The sequence below is a fragment of the Prosopis cineraria genome, unplaced genomic scaffold (assembly GCF_029017545.1).
Source record: "Prosopis cineraria cultivar Desert tree isolate PC_DT_omini unplaced genomic scaffold, ASM2901754v1 PC585, whole genome shotgun sequence".
Classification (NCBI taxonomy): domain Eukaryota; kingdom Viridiplantae; phylum Streptophyta; class Magnoliopsida; order Fabales; family Fabaceae; genus Prosopis; species Prosopis cineraria.
The window spans coordinates 25,201-46,553 of NW_026555910.1; the positions used below are offsets into that span (position 1 = coordinate 25,201).

Here is a 21,353-nt window from a genome sequence, read left to right on the forward strand (position 1 = left end):
AAAGTCAGTTAATTAATAATATCATTAATATTCAATATATATTGGTAATATGAATTTAAATGATACTTTTATAATATTACCTTCAGGTGGAGAGAAAATTGAAATGATGTTGATTTAAAGTTATAATAAATGAATGGTATTTTTGGAAAAGTAAGTTTTTAAAGTGTCATTATTTAGTTTTATTGATATACATAATTTTATTTAAATTGTTTTATAATTTGGGGTGAAGGAAGTATTATATTGTAATATGAGTATATTAAACATACACTCACTCCAAACTATAATATAAGTCATTTTCTAGAAGCACTCCTTGGTCCAAAATATAGGGTATTGGATAAGTTTTATTTTTTCCCATTTATACCCTTGCTTTTTTTTTTTAATTCATTGTCTTTAAATGCTTCATATTTAAAAATTATCCACATGTAACCAGGAAAACTCAAGGGTATAAATGAAAAGATGTACACAAATTTTGTAAACCATAAATTAATTAACAATGACATATATTATGGTTTGGATAGTAGCCTTTTGTCAACAGTTTGTGTGTGTAGCGTTTTGATATTCAAAATATCTTCGAAGCCTTCTATATAAAAAAAAAAAGTCTTTGAAGCCCAAGAAGATATAACGAAGCATAGAATAATTATCCAAAACTAAACGCACTTTGAGTTTTATATATGGTGTGAGTGCATGGTGATTTCCAAAAGTCATACATCAAAAATATTTTTTAAAAAAGAAAATAATGTAAATGTTTTATAATATGATAAATTTTTATGAATATATGATAAACATTATTCATTTTTATTTTTATTTATTTTTAAAAACTAAACGCACTTTATCTTGTTCATAACCTTGAACAATTTTTTTTTGTTTTCGTTTGATCTTTAATCCAAACTAATCTTTAATCTTGTTCGTAACTTGTAGGTACCTCTTTGGGAGATAATATATTGTTTTGGAAATAGTCTGTTGACATCTTCAAAATTGACTAAATCCTACCATTAAATTTAATGTGCTTTTGACTTGTTCATCCCTAGCTAATTGGCGTCATAGAAAAGTTTGGCTGGTCTTCTGATTAAATGATATATAAACTCGTTTGATTTTAATAAAGGAATTAAATACCATACATTGACTTAGCAAGAGCAATTATTAATCTTTGTTTGCTTAATCGTATTGTTTAATTACAATTATATATTTATTGAATAATTTGCTTTCGTATCTTATTATCCCTAAATTAAGAATAACAGTCGAGTAATTATATGCAACGTATGAGAAATAAAATATTATCGAGAACTTTGTATGATTTAAACCTGCTTGACGAATTTACTGTCTTATATGCTTAAATTCTTACATACATACATTCCCTATACATATATACATGGATAGTATTAAAAATCTATGCTAGATAATAGTTGAATAACTTGAAAATAGTTACCCATAAATATTTTAATTTCCCTTAAAAATCGCTCTCAAGCATGAAATACATAAACCTAGCCAAATAAAAGTCGAACTAATTTGGCTGATGTCAAATTGAAAGTTTCATATAGTTGATTTGAAAGAAATTAAATTAAAAAGAAAAGGTCACAGTCAAATTTTTTAGTTTCCTTAGTTTTGTTCTGACAATACGCATGTTTGACTAAAGATTATATTCAAAGATGCCAGTCCAGTAAAACTGTTTTAAAACCTTCTTATTCATCATCATCATCATCATCATCATCATATATTATTTTGCCTGATCACAATATGTATATATATGTATGTATATAACCCAGCAATCACCAGAAGTGTGCTTAGTTCTCATATATCAGTTGAATTGAAGCACATAATAAAGTTTTTTTTTAATATTCATTATTAATAGAGATTTTTCAATTGAAGAAGATCGTCGATATGAAGAAACTGATATTGAATATTGCTTTGCTGTTTGTTCTTCTCTTCTCTGGGAATGTTGCACCTCGGGAACCTGCAGTGATCTGGAGATCGGATCATTACATCGCCCGTAAGTGATTGGGAAACTACATTTTTTTCAAATTAATTTAAATTTCAGTTCTTAATTAAAATCATTTTTCAGGCTTGTATATGTTCACCAATCTCTTCAATTATTAGGTTTTTATAAACATTAATTGACATCTCAATTATTATGGATTTTTTCTTTACGATTATTTGATATCTAGTACTTAAATCTAATTCATGTTACTCCATCGATGCATATTATAGGAAGCACAATTTCGAAACCATGTTTTAAATTTAATTTACTTTTAAAAAATTATCAAAATTAACATATTAAATTCAATATAAGGGTTCTTATTTGCAACACAAGGGGCAATAATAAAGAGAAGTGAGTATGATCATCAACATTAATTTAAAATATAAAAAACCACAATATTTCCAGCAAAATGCCTGGCCCCCTTTAGTTTTCTTCAATATGGGTTCAGGTTTTAGATGCTTCTATTGAATTTAAAAACTAATTCAAACCCATTGAAACGATTTCAAAATTGGAAATATAAAAATGCTAGATATACTCTACTTACTAATTTTCATTTTTCTTTCTTCTTTTTTGATATATTTGTATTTCATGTTTTTGGTTACAAATTTGGAAATCATTGATTGGACAAATGTCATACACATCCGCAAATTTAAATATTGTACTCTCTCTGTCCCAAATTATAACTCATTTTTAAATAAAATCACACATACTAATAAAGTTTATTAAATATACTTTATGACCTTACTTTTTAAAAATAAAAATACAAACTTTCAAAATACCTTTTATTTAATACTCTATTTGTTAAAAAAATATTAAGAAGAGAAAATATATGAGAAGAGTAATATTGTAAAAATTTTGTTAATAAAATTTTATTTTTATCAAAGTGTCTTATATTTTAGGGTACTAAATCTTCTTGAAAAGTGTCTTTTAACTTAGAACAGAGGTAGTATTATTTTTTTAATTTCCCTAATGATTTTGCTCATTTTTCAGCTACATACAAACATTCATTCGTAAAGGTGTGTTTACATATTTAATTTTTTTATTTTGATTATATTGAAGCTGACCCTTAGCTTGAATGGAATAAAAAAAAAATGCAGGCAAATTATTTCCCCGCTCTGATGTACCTAGGGATCACCACTATCTTCGACGTTAGGCACAAAGAAAACTCCGTGTGTTGTGATGAAGAAGCTTATGGCCGAGATGTGTGCAAAATGCTTTGTGTGTTTTATGATGAAATAAATCTATATTATCTATAAGTAACTTTTTTCATGTCATTTTTAAATACCAAATAAAAAATTATTATGTATAATAAAATTATTACACAAGTTTAACAAAATTAAAAACTCTATTGTTAATTTTTTTTAATATACAAACTGTTATTTATAAGTTATTGGAATAAAAATAATTTAATTATATATGATTCAGTCACAACATCCTCATTGGAAGATATACTTACATTTAGTACCTGATCATATCTCGAACATGATTATCTCTTATAGAAGGGTACCTCTAACTAAAGTATTGACTGAATGACATAAATTAAAATTAGGTTTTGAAAATGCAAATTTTAAATAATTTTAACAAAACTATGTGAACGCCCAAATAATTGTTGACAACCAAAACTAAGTGAAATCTCTCTGCTCCCTTAGATTTATTTTTCAATAAAAAAATCATATGGGAGCCTGATATAAAATAAATATATCTTCAAACTTTTGTGAATTCTTAACCTCAAGCTGATATGAAGAACAAGTCATCCACGCAAAAAGTTTGTTCTTTATACATTTATTCTTTTTTTGGCCAACTGTAAGAAATTCATTCCAAAGGGATAAAACCAGAAGTACAAAACGAGAAAACAGAAACGGAAGAAAGCAACAAGACAGCAACAAGAAGCAATAATCCGAAAAACAGAAACAGCAAAGCCAAAAATAACAGCTACAAAGGAAAAAAAAAAAAAATCAGACACCGTCCTCCGAGACATTTGAAGCAGAGGCCACAATCGAATAGTGCAAACTTCTAATGACATCCTTTGCTGGAAGATTACAAAAGGAAGTGATGGTGAAGACACTCATCCTATCGGACTCACCTCCTTGGAAACTAACGCTGCCACAAAGTCAGCTACACAGTTTCCTTCACGTGGCGTGAAGGCTACAGAAAACCCAGCATTGTTTGTCATGAGAGCAAGAATATCCTAAATAATACCTCGACTCAGCCAATCACCAAGATTTGGTTGATTTATACAGTTATTCTATGAAAGGTCAAGTTGCTAATTTTAAATTCTCAATTAACCATATATTAATCAATGATAGATGATAGGGTATTTATTTTTAAATCGATGTCATATCAATAAAAAGTAAATAAATATTTGCATATGATTTTAATTTTACATTGTATATATATTGAAGTAAATATTTGAGTACAGTTTACAATTTTTTATTTTTCTACGATTAGATTACTTTTAATTAATTTAAAATATCATTTTGGACCATAATCATGAAAGATGAAATGATGGTTACTCTGTGCGTGCGTCTGTGTGTAAAATTATGCATGTTTGCTAAATTGGGGACTATTGAATTGTTGTTGACTGACAAAAAACATTAGGAATGATGAGGGTTGAAGCAATTAAAAGAGGCCATCCAACTAAACATAGCTGGTTTTGAGATGAGAGATGGATGGATTCACTTGAGGTGGACATATATAAGTTATGAAGAATAGAACCTAAGGCTCCCAAATAAAAGAAACTTGCACTTGAGGCTCAATAATTTTATGAGCTCAAATGCCTTATATGCAATTATATTTTCTAATAAGAAGACTCATTTACTCTTCATTTGAAATGTACAAGTTTTCTATGTGCATGCAGAAGAAAATGTCCGTATATGATATGATAAAGTCTATACATTAACAACTCAATGTCTGTTTATTATACATAGTCTGTGTAGTGTAGTTGAACAATAATATATAAGTTTATTTGTGTATGAATAACAAAATATCTATATATAACATGACAAACTCCATACATTAACAATACAATGTATTGCGCACCATGTTATTTTTTCAAATGAGGGGCAAATGTATCTTTTCACTAAAAAAACATATTTGCATGTAAGGCATTTGGGCCTATAGAATAAATTCAAAATGTCTTGAGCCTTAGGTGCTAATTTCTCTGATTCTCCCTACAAATTATGTGCTGTGTACAAAGAAGGGAGGAAAAATTGTCTCAATCTTATTCATATAATATGTACATGTATATATACAATGGGGTTTTAAGCATATATATTCGCGTGATTTCTCTGTCTGTGTAACCCTCGATATCCTAATATCTATTATATTTACAGATACATACATATATTATTTACAAATGAAAATAAAAAATGATTGAAAATGAAAACAAATTAAATATTGTCTTCACTCTCTCAAGTTGGTACATGGGGATTGATAATACCCAACTTGCTTGAGCATGTCAAATATCTAATTTCTTGTCCACAATATAATTTCGTTGGTGTGATTTCCTTTGATTGAACTCTATTCCCAAACAACGTTTCTACGTGCTTGATTCTCTTGCGGAATGCCAGATTATTGGCAATGGGTACAGACACTTGATTACTACAAAATACAGATGCAGCATTTCGTTGTGCTGCCCGAAGTTTATGTGAGTAATGCTTCCTATAAATTGTAATTGGACCCAGCTAAAGTCATCCTTCTCAAGTAGTTGACATATATGTTAGAGCCGGTAATTCAGGCTAAGCCTGAACCCGCCCAAAAACTTTTAGGGCCGGACATAAAAAAAAAAGATATTTTTTATGTTTGGACTAAGCTCAATTGGGGTTCAGGTTTGGCCTAAATACCCAAATAATATATATATATATATATATATAATAAATATTAATTAATTCTTTAAGTTTTAGTCATTTTATACTAAAATACCATATATTTGAGTATTTTTATATTTTTTATAATATAAAATTTAATTTTAAAGTATAAAATTGAATTAAAAATAATTTTAAAAATAAAATTTAAGTTTTCAAGCCAAGCTTGATTATTTAGATTTTTCATAGAGTCAAGCTTATTCGGGCGAAGCCCAAATAGGCCCTATCCGTTCAAATTTTTCAGCTCTAAATTATATTGTAGTTAGCCAAGCAACCTGTCATGAATCTTCCAAATATTGGCGGGACCCAAGAAGGACACGTGGCTTGGGATATTCAAGAAGAGTAGTAGTGCCGGTAGTGTCTATGCTGCTTTGCATAATGCTGTTACAAATAACTGAAATGAGAGAGAATTATAAACTTGAACCCATGGCTATATATGAGGGGACGATGAATGAGCAGGGTGTGGATGATTTGAGTAATCTTTTCTTTCTGATGTATTCTTTCCTTCTAATCCCTCTGTATTTCTTCCCTTCCCCTTCTTTCTGATTTTGTAATTCTCTTTCTCTGCTGTATGTTCTCTTTTTCCCTTGCTTTATCTATTTGTGTGTGTGTGTGTGGGTTTTCAGGTTCAATTTAGACCATGGCACAACCTTCTATATTATCCTTGTTCTACACATGGTTTTTCTTCATCTTTGCTAAGTCAACAAATAGGAAAACTACTTAGTTTGCATGCCAACATGTTGTTTCTAAGGATATCAAGTGGATACATGCGTTGATTTAAGACCAGTCCTTTGGATAATGTGCTACCTCTATCCCCATGAAATATTTCAATGTGCCAAGTTCCTTGATATTGAACTTAGGCCTCATTTAGTATAATAGAAGAGTTTTGATGGAATTGAAATTGAAATTGAAATAGAATTTAGTTATAAAAATATATTTCGTATAGGGATGGAATCCTTATAATGATATAATTTTAATAAATATATGTATTTAAAATAGAGAAAAGACAAAAATGCCCTTTTCAAAAAATAGGGAGGCTCTAGTCTATCCCTTTCCTTCTCGGCAATAGACCAAAATGCCGACATGAGAATAAGAATGAGCATGAGGAACCTGTTCATAAGTTATGGGTTTCGAGAACAAGCATGAGCAAGGTAAAACATCTTCATAGTCCAAGACTCAATGAAGGAATGGCCTTCTTAAGGCCAATAGTTTCAGAAATCTCAATCGTACAGTCACAACCAAATGAATTTTCAAAGTGCAAATGGAGAGGATGAAGAAGGAAGGGAGGGGAAAGCAATTGCATAAGCCAATTGATTCAAGTTTCAGGGCAACATATATATATATATATATATATATTAGATGCATCATGCATTTGGACCTTTGATTCAGGTTTCAATGACTTGTTCGTTAACAAAATCTGCACTTTCTCACCCACCATCGAAGCCGATACCATAACGCTATCTGATAGCATTTACAGCTAAACCTGAACGTTGCAAACTCTCCAGCGTACATTGTCTGATTTCTCCATCAACAAGATAGAAGTGATATGCAAGTTGAGGATAAAGTGATAATGAGGCAGAAAGAATTGGATTCTTTGGGTATAGCCTTGGAATCAAATTCGGCCTAGTTTGTCAGAATTGGGATTCTTGGGAATGCATGATCGAGTGTACCAAACTTGTCTCTAAAAGGAATTCTTTTCCAACTCCGTTTCCAACATCAAGATTCGTAGATACCAAACATGGATTGTGTAAAAATCTCTTTACTTAATTCATATGATCATCACTCCTCCCTGTAAACACACATGTCATCTATGTTAGTGATAATGTCCAAAGGACCAAGCCCAAAACCATTAAACCCAAGCACGTTTAGATTTAGGGTTATGTTCTTCCCACTAGAACATTTTTTTCGATGAATCTAAACCTATAAAACACTTCACCTAAGTTTATAAACACATTTAAACCCATTTTGTTAGATGGAAACGTCCCCAAACCAAAATCTCCAAAATCCCAATCCTTCACCCAATCAAAATCTGAAAAAAAAAATGTAGGAGGAGAGAGGAAATCAAGCTAGAACACTTACTTGAATGTTTTGCAGCCTCAAAACACCCCCCAGCTAGTCGAAAATCATTGCCCTAGCATGGCCTACTCGTTTCTCTTCTTCCTCTCCTTCTCTATTTTTGATTTTCTGTCCAACTCGTGTACTTAAAATAGATATATCATGCATGTTTGGCTCCAAATGTGCCCTTGTTATTTGTCCATATTCGTGGACAGAGACCTGCTCATGTAAGTGCAGGAAGGAGGCACCAGGAGACAAACCAAATCCGCGTTGAGCTATGGCATGTGAAAATTACAACTCTTGGCCCCCAAGTTCTAAAAATTTTAGTTTGTGCTTTTTTTTTAAAAGAAATCTGGGTCCTTTTTTTATATTAACCCCATTTCTGAATGGAACCAATCTGGTTTTGATTGATTTCACTTGTTGTTGACCAAGTTTACTAGTCTTGACTGATTCCCTCAATGGTTGATTTAGAGGTTCTACCATATTTGATTAAGAACCATTTTCCAGTTCAACTGTTTGAACTAGTTAGTTGCATTTTTAAAACCATGCTATAAACAAAATTTAAAGTGTCATGAGTCCTATATCGGGAAGCCTCACAAGTGGTGTGAGATTTATAAGTTTAAGGGGCTCTTTTACCCAATAGACTAGTCTTTTGGGATAGGCTCTTCTTTTAGGCTTGTATTTGTCACATTGGTGCTTTCATTGAGAGGCTAATATCACAGAAAGGGTTATCCATAGAGAGTTCTAACTGATAGAAGGCCGAATGAAGTGCCGTAAAGTAGAGCCGCCGGGGATGTTGGCTTTTGACGGAGTGGCATTGTTATGAGTCTCACATCGAGGAACCTCACAAGTAGTATAGAATTTATAAATTTAAAGGCTCTTCTATCCAACAGACTAGTCTTTTAGGATAGGTTCTTCCTTTAGGCTTGTACTCATCACACAAAGGCACATCCCAATTTCTCTCACAGACTACATTTACCTTCATGTATCCATCTACGAGTGTGGTTTTCATGGGCTAGGAATAATATTTGTAATTTCAGTTGAAAATGCCAACCCCCTCTTCTATGACCTTGTCCCTGAACCTGAACCAATGTGAGAGTAGCCACATATATAGTCATACTTTAATTAAAAAAATTCGTGTTTTCTTAATTCGTGTTTTTCTTTCCTCATCCTTTATTAACAATTCGCAATGATACATATAAACCATTCTATTAACAAAGTGCAAAGTGCTACTGCTACACACACACAAAGGTCGATAAAATCATGAACAATCAAAAGGAACGCTGAGCAGCAGCACCCTTAATTTCAAGTTTTGATCGCGTTCTTAGTTTAGTTCTTTATCAATCCAAGAAATGCCACAAGGTATTTTAGGCAAAACGAAAACGAAAAAAAAATGAAAAAGGTAATTATATTTTTAAAAAATTAAGAATACCCACAAATATGATATAACTGATGGATATAGTAGAATTTGGAAGGTGTCACATAACGCATTACAAATAGAACAATTTTTATTATAAAAAAAATTAACTGGTGCATAATCCATCAATATTTTATTTTGAAAAATTAACTTCACCATATATATATCAACTGAAAATACAATGTAAATTTTAGGGAATTAAAGCAACTTCCATTTAAACCATTAAAAGTACAGACTCCATACATACACATACATGTGGACACAGACACGACACACACTACGAGATAATCAAAATCTTCAGTAAGCCATCTCAGATTCTGTGCAATACACAGAAAAACATGACTAGATGAGTGTGTTTAATTGACCATGTACTTCATATCTCATATGTCATTCCAACCTTGAGAAGCTTAGAATGTGGGATGCCTATTAAATCTTGTCCTTGTCTAAAGTTTTTCCTCAAGAAACTGTAGACATAATTGACAACTATCATCTTGAGTAACGATGACTGAGGCTGTGCCACTACTTGAGTTTCTCCCAGCAAATAAACTACACCTTTATCCTTGGCTCTCTCCACGAACCCTATCTCCTCTTCTGCATTATTCTCTACAGGTACTTTGTTAGCAGTAGAGATTATTGATGTTGCTGACTTCACCGTTCTACTTGAGTGAATAGAATCATCTTCAGCAAGAATAGAGTCATCTTCCGGTGTTGGTATTGATGGGACTATTCGATTGGAATAAGATTTTCCATCACGACTATGAGGATCAGTAACATTGCTTAGTTCTGCTCCGACAAGATCTGTAGCAAGACTTTGATGACGAATGAACTCCTTTAGCTGCTCAACTAATTGTTGCTCAAACTCTGAGTGTTCATTAATTAGATCATTGTAACCAAACCTGGCAACACAGCGGAAAAGTCTGAACTCTTTTGGCTGAACCTGTCTAAACAGAAACCTCTCTTCCAACGCAACCCTACTAACGGGGATGGACTTTATGGTCACAAAGACCACAACGGAATGAATGGACTGTATGTTGGCAAGGAAGTGGGAAAAGATCGGAGGAACACCTTCAACAAGCTCTGAGTATAGAAGTGTTATGCCGGGAATTCGCTGTGTCGCTGGGTTGTTAACTAGTTGTCTCAGATGTTCACTTGAAACCTTGTTGTTCTCCTCAAACATGTACTCTTGTGTTTTAGTGTAGTGCCATATGCCCATCAAGGTCATCAAGAACAAGGAAAGTAGTAGTGGAAGAAAGCCTCCGTGAGTAAATTTAGTTAGCAAAGATGATAAATAAACTATCTCTATGGAAATGAAAACCACAAAGAAAAGAGCAATCAACCATATGCTTGTCTTCCATATAACAAGCATAATGAGAGTGACCATGCAGGTCGTCACCACCATCACAGTGCACACAGCGATTCCTGCCAAAAGTGCATAGTTTAGGGTCGTTTGGTCATGCATAGAAAAATGTGTGAACGCAAATATTCATACACATAAATGATATGTATGAGATGAAGCTTACCATAAGCATTCTGTGGTTCTGAAAGAGGCAACGACAATGACACAAGCAATCATAAGAATGAAGTTGATCTCGGGTATGTAGACTTGACCTTCATATTTGGTAGATGTATGCATAACCTTCACTCTTGGGAAACAACTCAAACTTACGGACTGTTGTATTATAGAAAATGCCCCAGAAATCATAGCTTGGCTCGCAATAATAGCAGCAGCTACGGCCGCCACAAATGTTGGCCAGTACAATGGATCTGCATGTGATTAAGACCAATATTAGTGTCATAACAAACTATGATATTCACATGCGTGTTAGGTCGTTCAAAAGTGAGTGGACTAGAGACAATATGAGAAGTTCCGCATTGAATAAAATTAAATGTAATAACTAATATATAATAAAAAGAAATGATCAATAAACCTAAGCTTTAAGGTTTTAAGTCAAGATGTGGTGGTTTTTTACTTAATCTTGCCATTTCTCTTGAAGTACTAAACATTTTTCTTTTCCAATAGCAATAGGCAAAAATTTTTTATGTAAAGAGACATTGCTTATAACTTTATAGGCAATGGTTTTTGACTGTAATGTCTGTCACTGCACAACATAGTGTTTTAGGAAACAGTTTTCTGGACTTTGTGTTAGAAGTTACACTTGAAAAACTGTTACTTATTCATATGTTAAATAATATTTTTCTGCCTATTACAAACTAGTGTCGTCGTTGGAACAAAAAAATGTTGTGGCGAATATATGGAGGCTCAATATCAATATAAACTATAAATCGATAACAAGTTACGCTCTTCATAAACCATGCATGGAATGTCTGACTCGTTTTAGACTCTGTCAAATGCAGTGAGAAATGTGTGTGTAATTGATAATAAAGATCTAGTGTTAGTATCATCAGCAAGAAAGAAGCTAATTAGTTTACCAGGTATTGACTTGTAAAAGGTATCTGATACATCGTCTGGGAATTTTCTGAGGTATGCCCCTTGGCCACTGTATGCACAAACTAGTGTTGGCATTGTCACACAAGAGAAGCTAATCTGCAACAACAGAAGCGAGACTTCGTTAATAACTGACACGATGAAATATTATTTAGACCATACAGGTTCATTCCCAAGAGATAATTAACTAGAGAGTTGGTAATATTTTATTTTTTAAATAAAAATTCTTTAATGATATAAAATAAAGCATGGCTTTGTAGGTATTTAAAACTATTTTAAACATGTTATTTAGTGCCTACGTTTTGAACAGAATGTTATTTTACAGATTACAATGTATAGTTCTAAAAATGTATTCACATATACTTACCTGGACTGCTCTTACGTTGAAGTGGCCCAAATCTGCAAACATAGCCTCAGTTCCTAGTTCATTGAAAGATACACAGACAACTCCGTCAAAAGCTAAGAAATTTTAATGTTGTTATACTATTTCGTGTGTGTACGTGTGAGAATTTTTTATATTTGTTTTTTGATTAAAAAAGCAGTTTGTCAAAATATTAGGAGGTTGTATATATTAATTAGAGGTTAGGTCCCAAAATTTTTTCTAAGTGATAGGTTGCAAATATCGATTAGTTATAAATATTGGAGATTTAATTGTAATTGAGACATTTAAATCTCTTCTGTTACTTTCAATCATTTTTAATTGAGACTCTCATTTTTGTTACTGTTTGAATAGAGATATCTATAACTCACTGTTTAATAAAATTTTGGCTAAAATATATAAAAATCTCTTGAACTTTGAAATAGTTGCAAAGAACCCCCTTACCTTTTAAAATTAACCTCCTTAACCTTTTGATATTTTTACCACAGACTTCCCTACTATTATTTCTTAATTATCTGACTAATAGAAGTTTCTATGTCATATTAAGGAAATATACATACTAGTTTATATGACATCCAATGGAAGCTAATAATAACAAAGAAAAATGGATAAAATTTTTATAAAGCTATTATTAACTTACATTGAATGCCACATAAGTAAAAAATATAATAGTACAGGAGTATATTTTAAAAAATATAAGGTTATAAAGGTTAGTTTTAAATGTTAAAAGGCAAGGGTTTTCTATGCAATTGCCTTAAAATTTAAAGAATGTTTTAGCCTAAATTTTATAGGATCTAGTAATGTTATTAAATTAAACTTTATTTTGGAACCTAATTGTCACTATCCCTTTTAATTAATAACAAAATATAAAAAAATTGCAATAGCTTGCACTATAAATTAATAACGATACAGTTCATTTTATATTTTAATCTATGCATATGCAATGCACAAAATTATTGATGAAGGCAAATATTATATATACCTGTAATGCACAAAAAGATTCCACCAAGAGAAATCCAACCTTTCTTGCCATTCCTTTTGAAGTAATCCGCAATGTAGAGAGGATTAAAAGCTCTCAAAACAGTAATATCATATTTGAACAAGTTGTATAGACCGATGCCCCCTATGAATGAGAACCACACCAACACCATTGGGGCAAAAGTGGAGCCCACTTTGTCTGTCCCAAAACGTTGCACTGTGAACAGTCCTATTAAGATTGCTACAGAGATCCCAACTACAGCATCTGCAATAATATATATATATATATATATATATATGAATATGCACCAGGAAATTTAAAAATATAATAGCAATCAATATATTAACATGCACCGTATTTAAATTAAACATGACTAGTATGGCTATTTTTTAAATTACAGTTCGGACTGTACCTTGTCCAAGAGACTTGATCCCGCTTACTGCCGAAAGCACTGCATATGCATGGCATAAAGAGAGTGTCAATAATTACAGAATTCAAATTAATTTCTAAAAAAAAGTTAGTTTTTTTATCTATGATTACAGCTTTCAATCTGATTAATCTATAACCCTTTAATTTCTTGTGTCAGTAATGGGTTACTGTGCTTTTTTTTATATGCACAAAAGTCTAAGAGATTTGGGTCTCATGAACTCCTAAAGAGTAGAGCATTCCTTCAGATTTAAAGAGCACTTAAAAATATTTATAAATATTCCTTCAGATTTAAAGAGCAATTAAAAATATTATAAATTATCCACCAACTTTTGTTTATGGTCATTGTGCTCTTTTCACACGTGGTGTAGCATATTGAAATAATGTGTCACGTGAACATGTACTCCCTCTACCTTATATGACCTTTTTTTTTTACAAAATTACAATACCAATAAAATCAATTAAATAGTACAGTTTAAAATCTTAATTGATTAATGTAAATTTTCATAATACCCATTATTTAATAAGGGGAGACAAAAAGATATTTAAAAAATGAAACAATGAGGATTATTTTTAAAATTAGTTTTATTAATGAGTAGTTATTTTTCTGAAAATATTTTATTTATTATGCAATATCAAATCACTCTAATTTATATATGTATGTATGCATGTAGTATATCTTATGAAATTGGCGGGAGGAGGGAGTATATAAAATCTATGAAAGAATGATAAAGAGGTCTCAAAAGATCAATTAATTTAAGTTAAGTTTTAAGTATTAAATTTTAAAAATTTATAACTCAATCTCTCAATTTTGCAATTCTATTGTGATAAATTTATAATTATATTTTAAATTTTAACATGGTTGAATTGAAGAATAAAAAAATTTTACTGTTAAAATTTAAAATATAAATTGTAAATTCATCACAACAAAGTTATAAAATTAAAAGATTGAGTTATAAACTTTAAAATTTAATACTTAAAATTTAATTTTAATTAATTAATTTTTTTGAGACCCCGTCTCACAAAGTCTATTTTTCCGTGGACAAGCATTCTTAAAGTTAATTTCATGCATATACTAATATAATAAAGAGGAAAGCATGTGCAATTAAGAGAGAAGAGAACTTGACCTGAAATGGCAGGTGTAAGAATTCCATCTCCAATTACCATGGAGGTTGACATGATAGTAACAAAGAATATTACAAGTGGGGCCCATTTGCTATTCTCGAGAGTTGACTTCACCTTTTGAGCCCTTTTGAGTGAGCTCGAAGGCGTTTCTAGTTTGTAATTGGAGACTTGTGTGTCCTCTGCTTGCCTATTTGGGAGTGGACTCAGCTTCGCATATCGGCATAGCAACGAATACAAAGCAAATGTACCACCTAACACACAAATTACCAATTAATGCCTCGTGGGGAAAGTTGTATTATATTGTTAATGAGAAACAAGTCACACAGAACCCTCCTTCTTGCTAAAAATTGAATTTAGGCATCTTAAAAATTGCAATTCGACCATGCAGAGAGTCTATATGTTATGAGCACAAATTTAGAGGGCAAGCATATTTCAAAAGACTAACATGTTAGATGAAAGTTCTCATCATCATATTTATAAACTTCACTTATAAAACTTTTTAATATGGGACTCATCGTGATGGGTTAGGGGCCTCTAATATATCATTTTTTAATATTTCTTGTAATGTTTTAGCTTTTCAAATTTTTTTTATTTTTTTTTGAATCATTGGCTTCTATATAAAATAAAATATATTTAGATATTTGATATCCCAAAATGATGAAGATTTGTATTTTTTATGATTTTTCAAAAATAAAATGGTGAAGATTTATATTTCTGTAAAAAATAATAAACAAATACAAATCTTTACCATTTTGGGACATTAAGATATTCAAATATTTTTTATTTTATGTAGAAGTTAATGATCTAAAGAAAAATAAAAAACAAAATTAAAAAGTCAGAACATTACATGAGGCATTAAAGAAGGGTATATTAGAAGTCTCTAGCCCCATCATGATAAAGGAGAATGATAGTTGGGTCCCCAACAATTTTTTGTTTGAAAAAAATAAGTTAAAAATATCAATCACAATAATTGCAATTTAGAAGTTTCATTTGTAAATGAATATTTAAATATTAAATGTAATTATTAAATTGTAACAAGAATTTTTTTATAACTATTTAAATTGATATTTAAAATTTATTTTTTAGAAAATTTTATTAGGAACCTAATAGTCATTAATTCAACCCCTTAGACGTACTGTCATTTTCCCAAAGTATAATTTCTATTAATTATATAGAGGTAAATTCTTTGAAATGTAATAAAATATGTTCATTAATTATAAAAAATTGGTTTTAATTATTTAAAAAAATTACTAACGCATTGTTTCACAAATTAAAATTATGTTATTTTTTTGATGTGTTTAACCATGCTTTCACTTACTATCTCCAGTCTTGGATACTACTACTTCGTCATCAAACATAAAGCATTTTCATCAAGTCCATCTCAACTTCTTTGGACTTTGTCCTTATTCAATAAAAATCATTAATTTTTTTTTTCAATGGAATACAAGTATTTTTTTATATATACTACTCCCAAGGTAAAAATATTTAATTGCATTTGAAATTCCGTAAAAAACTTTAGATATTAAACATATGGCTTTGGAAAAAAAAAAACGTTATATTTGGAATGAAGAGAGTTCGAATGGCCTGTTTGTTTTCTGTTTTTTTTTAAAACTATTTTTTTTGTTTTTGAAAACAGAAAAATTTAAAATTATTTGGATAAGTATTTTTCATTTAAATGTTTTCATTTTTTTTTAAAAAATAGAATAATTTTAAGTTTTTTTGTATTTTTTTATTTTTAAAATACACTATGTTTGATTATTGAAAATTATAGATACTTAATTAATTTTATTATTAATTACTATCATTAACTCTTTATAATCATTACTATCAGTCCATTTTTTAATTTTTAAAACTGTTTTTAAATTAATAAACCAAGGAATTTTTATTTTATTTTATTTTAAAAACTATATTACAAAATAGTTTTAAAAATAAAAATGAGAACAAAAACCAAACAAGTCCTAACATTCTAATACTACCTACCTCATTAAAAACAATAAACAAAAAAGTTATTCAAGCTAATTAAATTTGTAGCAAAAACATACTTTTTAAAATTTTCCATCAATTAGGTCGTCATTTCTACTTATAAATCCCAAATTTCTCTCTCAAGCTTTATTTAACAAGAGGCATTTCAGGAAAAAAATTAATAAAAAAGAAAGCGCTTATATTTTTCACTACAAACACCTCAACACGTGTCTCATGGCAGGGGTCTGAACTAATATTATTTAAATGAAAATTTATAATAAAATAGAAAATAAATTGAAAAAAAATAATAAAATTTTTAAAATATATAAATGATAATTTGAATTCCTCGAAATATCATAACTCTTCCTGAAGTCTTTAGAAACTTTTTGGTCATTAATGAATTATATAAATTATTAAATTATCCTTATTAAAAATAAATAATTTACAACTTTTTTTTTTATTCACAACAGAAAATAAAAATTTAAGAAAGAAAGTTTAATCATTTTTTTTAATAAAGATAATTTAATATTTATATAAATTTATTAATAATAAAAATTTTTAAAAATTTTAAAAAAATTATAACATTTTAAAAGATTATTTATTATTCATATTTTATTTTTAGGAAAATTTTATTATTATTTTCACAAATAATTTTTGTTTCATTTGTTTCTTTTTTGGCTAAGGATAGTCTGAACACAAGCATCCTATGCCCAATGACCCCACCAGCCCCATAGTCATAGGATGTGCATCACGTGGTACCAGTATGCCAACTATTTATGGCACCGAGGCCATTGTCATTAATAATTTTTATTTGACAAAAAGTAAAAAAAATATAAAGGAAATCTTTTGAGGAATTCATCTTCACTGCCCATCAGGCTGGTGATCCGATAAAATCTGCACTGTGTAGATAATTTAATTTGAATAATTTAAATTTAAATTTTTTATTTATATTATTATATTTTATTTTTAGTAAAATTAAAATAAAAAATTTTTAATAAATTATTATTGTGGATTGTATAGATATAATTTGGTATGTCCAAATTTAATATTAAAATTTTTTTATAATTTTATAATTGATTTTCTAAATTTACTTTAGACAATCCAGATTTAAAATTCTTAACAAAAAATTTTATAAAAACATATTTTTTAAAAAGTATTGGTTAAGATATTATCTCTATTTTTAATATTTATTTATTAAAATAAAAAATAATAAAAAATAATATTAAATCTAGAATCTTCATGATACATTTGAATGGTTAATAGTACATTTGAATGGGTTAATTTACAAAAAATATAAGGATATTAATATTAAATTGGACTGTCCAGATTAAATTTGTACTGCTCCAATCGATGATAAATATTTATTTAAAAAAATTGAAAAATTTTATTTTAATAAATACAATAAAAATATATATAAAATTGAAAAGCTTAAAATCTAAAATTCATATTAAAATCTGGATGAAACTTATTAGAGTAATTAGCACCATGGTGCTCATCCCCTAATGACCACCAAAGACAAACCCCTCTTAAAAGTATTAAAAGTATTAAATAGTTTTTATAATTATTTTTTAACTATATACTTATCTCATTTATTTAATATTTTTTAAAATAATAATGCATTAAAATTTCAATTATCAATTAACTTCTAAAAATTAAAAATTTAATAATTTTTTTTACTTTTATTAATATACATAATAATTAATCAATAACATCTTTTCTCTCACCAATATTTAATAGAGGGTAAAAAAAAGTTATGATTAAAAATAATGACAAGCCTTATAAATATGACACAAAATAAAACTTTCTCTGTAGTAGAAAATTTAAACAACACACACTCTATACTTACCTTCCCCATTGTCGTTGGCCCAAAGCACAATGAAGATGTACTTGATCAAGGGAACGGCCAAATGGTATAGATAATGAGAGAGAGACATCCAATAATGTCGTCAGTGTTGTGAATTTGACCATCAGTGAAAGTGCTCGCATACACATATAAAGGTGACGTCCCTATGTCCCCATATATTATTCCTATGCTTTGAAATGCTAAGCTCAATGTTCTCCTCCAGCTTGTCTGTTCTTAGCCATATTCAATATTACATCCATATCACATCAATCAACATAACATAAAATGCTGAAGTGTATATAAAATTTTGCATTTCATAAATCATGATCAACAATACGGTGATTTGTTTTATTTCCTTGAATCCGAGTTGTAAAACAAATCTATAATCCAAAAATGTAATTAATAACATTGAAATAGTGAAATTATCTTCGTATATAACTTTGTTCATGTTTAGCAATCAACCAATGTTATTCTTTGAAACAAAAATCCCTCCCGTCCTTATTATGAAACGCATTCTAGAAGAATTCTTTTATTCTTAATATAAGACACTTTATGAGATATTAATTATATTTTTTAAATATTACTTTTATTTAAATTTATTAACCATGAGAGAGAAAGTAATACAAATTTAAAAATATTTTATTTAAATAGGAAAAATAATAGAATTTATTCTATTTTCAAACAAACTTAGTAATTTAAACTACTACTTCTTCTTGTTCTAATTAGATAGTTTAGATGAGCCTTACATAATAGGATCGGACGGAGTATTTGTTAGTTGGGACACTTGTTTACTTTCTTCAAGCTATTTAGTCATTGATCTTCCGATCCTTAAAAGAAAATTAATTGAAGATATCTTTGTCAATGGAAGCTGTCTTGTTTCCCTTTCTAAATTCTTATATAAACCATCGATGACACGAAATTTTTTGGAAAAATATAGCTCTTTGTCTTTATACTTTTAACATGTTTTGATTAGTCTTTATACTCTTTTTATTACTTCAAATTCCTTAAGTTTACCTATATGCAACATTAGTCTCATATTTTAAAAATTTACCACATAACTTAACGGTGGCTAATGTGTACATAAAATGTATTACTTCTTATTATAACTTGTTAAAATTAGAATGCAATTTACACAAAGAATGAGTAGAAGGCAAAAATATATATTAAATCAGGACCCTTAAATGTGAAATAAAAGAAGCTTCAAAAGAAGGATGATATGATAACTATGACAGATAGGAAGAAAAATTAGTGGCTATATTTTGCTCATATAATGTCCAGCTTATTATAATTTTACCAACTCAACAATACAATTAACAGAGTCATAATGTATACATTAATAGATTAACTCCCGTTAGTGATAATATATAAGAATTAATGTTGCAAACAAATAAAATTTTTCAAACTTAGAGTAACAAAAACAATATAGGAGATTAATATCAAAACACATTAAAAATATAGGCACCAAGAATATATTTTTCCAATTTTTTTTCAGAGATAGTTAAGTTGATGTACTTGATTATGAAGGAGAATAGAAAAAAAGTCAATAGAGAACATCTTTCAAAATTAATGAAAGTTAACTCATTATAAAACTTGAGATTTGATATATAAAAGCTAATAATAAAATTTGAGCTGAACCACTAGCTGATTCATTAACATAGCATTAAATAACAAGGCTGAAATAAAATACCCAATACTCAATAAAATTATATGAAGGAAATCATACCACATCTAATCTACATCCATATAATTAAACACCAAAATATAAAACTCATTAAAAAGTTGCACTATTTCCAAGCTCTAATGGTGTGACTATTCTTCAGATTTCGTATAATATATTAGGAAATGTAACTAGTTGCTAATAAACATCACAAGAAAATTGATGCATCAGGAAAGAAATGTAATGGATGACAAAATCTAAGCAGAATTTATAGGGGAGAAAAACAGGAAAAGTAAAAATAGATACTGCTTTAGTGGGTCATATATATGAAATATACACATTGAGTAGCAATAATAGGATGAGGAAGAAAAAGAAATTAAAGACCTGAGAGGAATGGCTTTTGTTGAAGGCAAGCCTTCCAGCTTCCAGATTGAGTGAATCAACTCGTCTCAGTTTGGCCCATGACACCTTCCCTCTTTCAGAGGATCTTTCTGTGTTTCTGAGTCTCCTTCCATGGTTCCACAACGTAAATAGTTTGGAAGAGGTTTTTGATTGTACGAGGTCTCCACTCTGTACGGATTTTATAGCCGCAAAAAGTCAAAAGTGGTTGTTTACTCTCAATTTTAAAATTATCATTAAATAACTGAGTTAAAATTATTCCAAGATCTTCCGTCAGGAGGTGGTGTCTACTTTTTTTTTCCCCCTTTAATCATTGTTAGATCATAGCTTTTTTAATGGTTGAAGTTTTTTTTTTAATAAAATTATTATTATTATTTTACATAAAATATATAAATAAAATATTATAATTTTAATTTTTTAGATTAAACTTAATTGTTCAAATTTATTTATATAATTTTTTATAAAATTAGAACCGTTGAAATTTTATTCAATGATAATGAGAGGAAAAAGAAAGAAGAAGAGAAAGGTCGTCACACACATACATCAGTCCGTAATTAGGATTTGCCAATGCAAAATGGGCTTCATCTGTTCTTTAATTTTCATGTGGTCTGTGCTTCTGCTAGTCAACATTTTCATGTTAAATTATTTATTTTCTTCTTGAAAAAAAAATGTAACAGCTCTAGGTTTGATTGATACAATTTCTTCATTAAAATATTTGGTTGCCAAGACTTCATTAAGATAATTTAATCTTTAAAAAAGTTTCAATAAAGTACTCTTTTTGATCCTATATATAACATAAAAAGAAAAGAATTTTATCTTATTTATAA

At 29.2% G+C, this 21,353-nt stretch overlaps 1 long non-coding RNA gene and 1 pseudogene across 1 annotated transcript; one reads left to right on the forward strand and one right to left on the reverse strand.

Moving 5' to 3' along the window:
* The first annotated feature begins 1,785 nt into the window (after nt 1–1,785).
* On the forward strand, nt 1,786–3,294 carry LOC129297671 (uncharacterized). The gene is made up of 2 exons (XR_008590230.1): nt 1,786–1,987; nt 3,073–3,294. It is a non-coding gene; the product is annotated as an uncharacterized LOC129297671 (long non-coding RNA).
* Nucleotides 3,295–9,683: 6,389 nt separating this feature from the next.
* On the reverse strand, nt 9,684–20,697 carry LOC129297673 (potassium transporter 5-like; annotated as a pseudogene).
* Nucleotides 20,698–21,353: the final 656 nt, after the last annotated feature.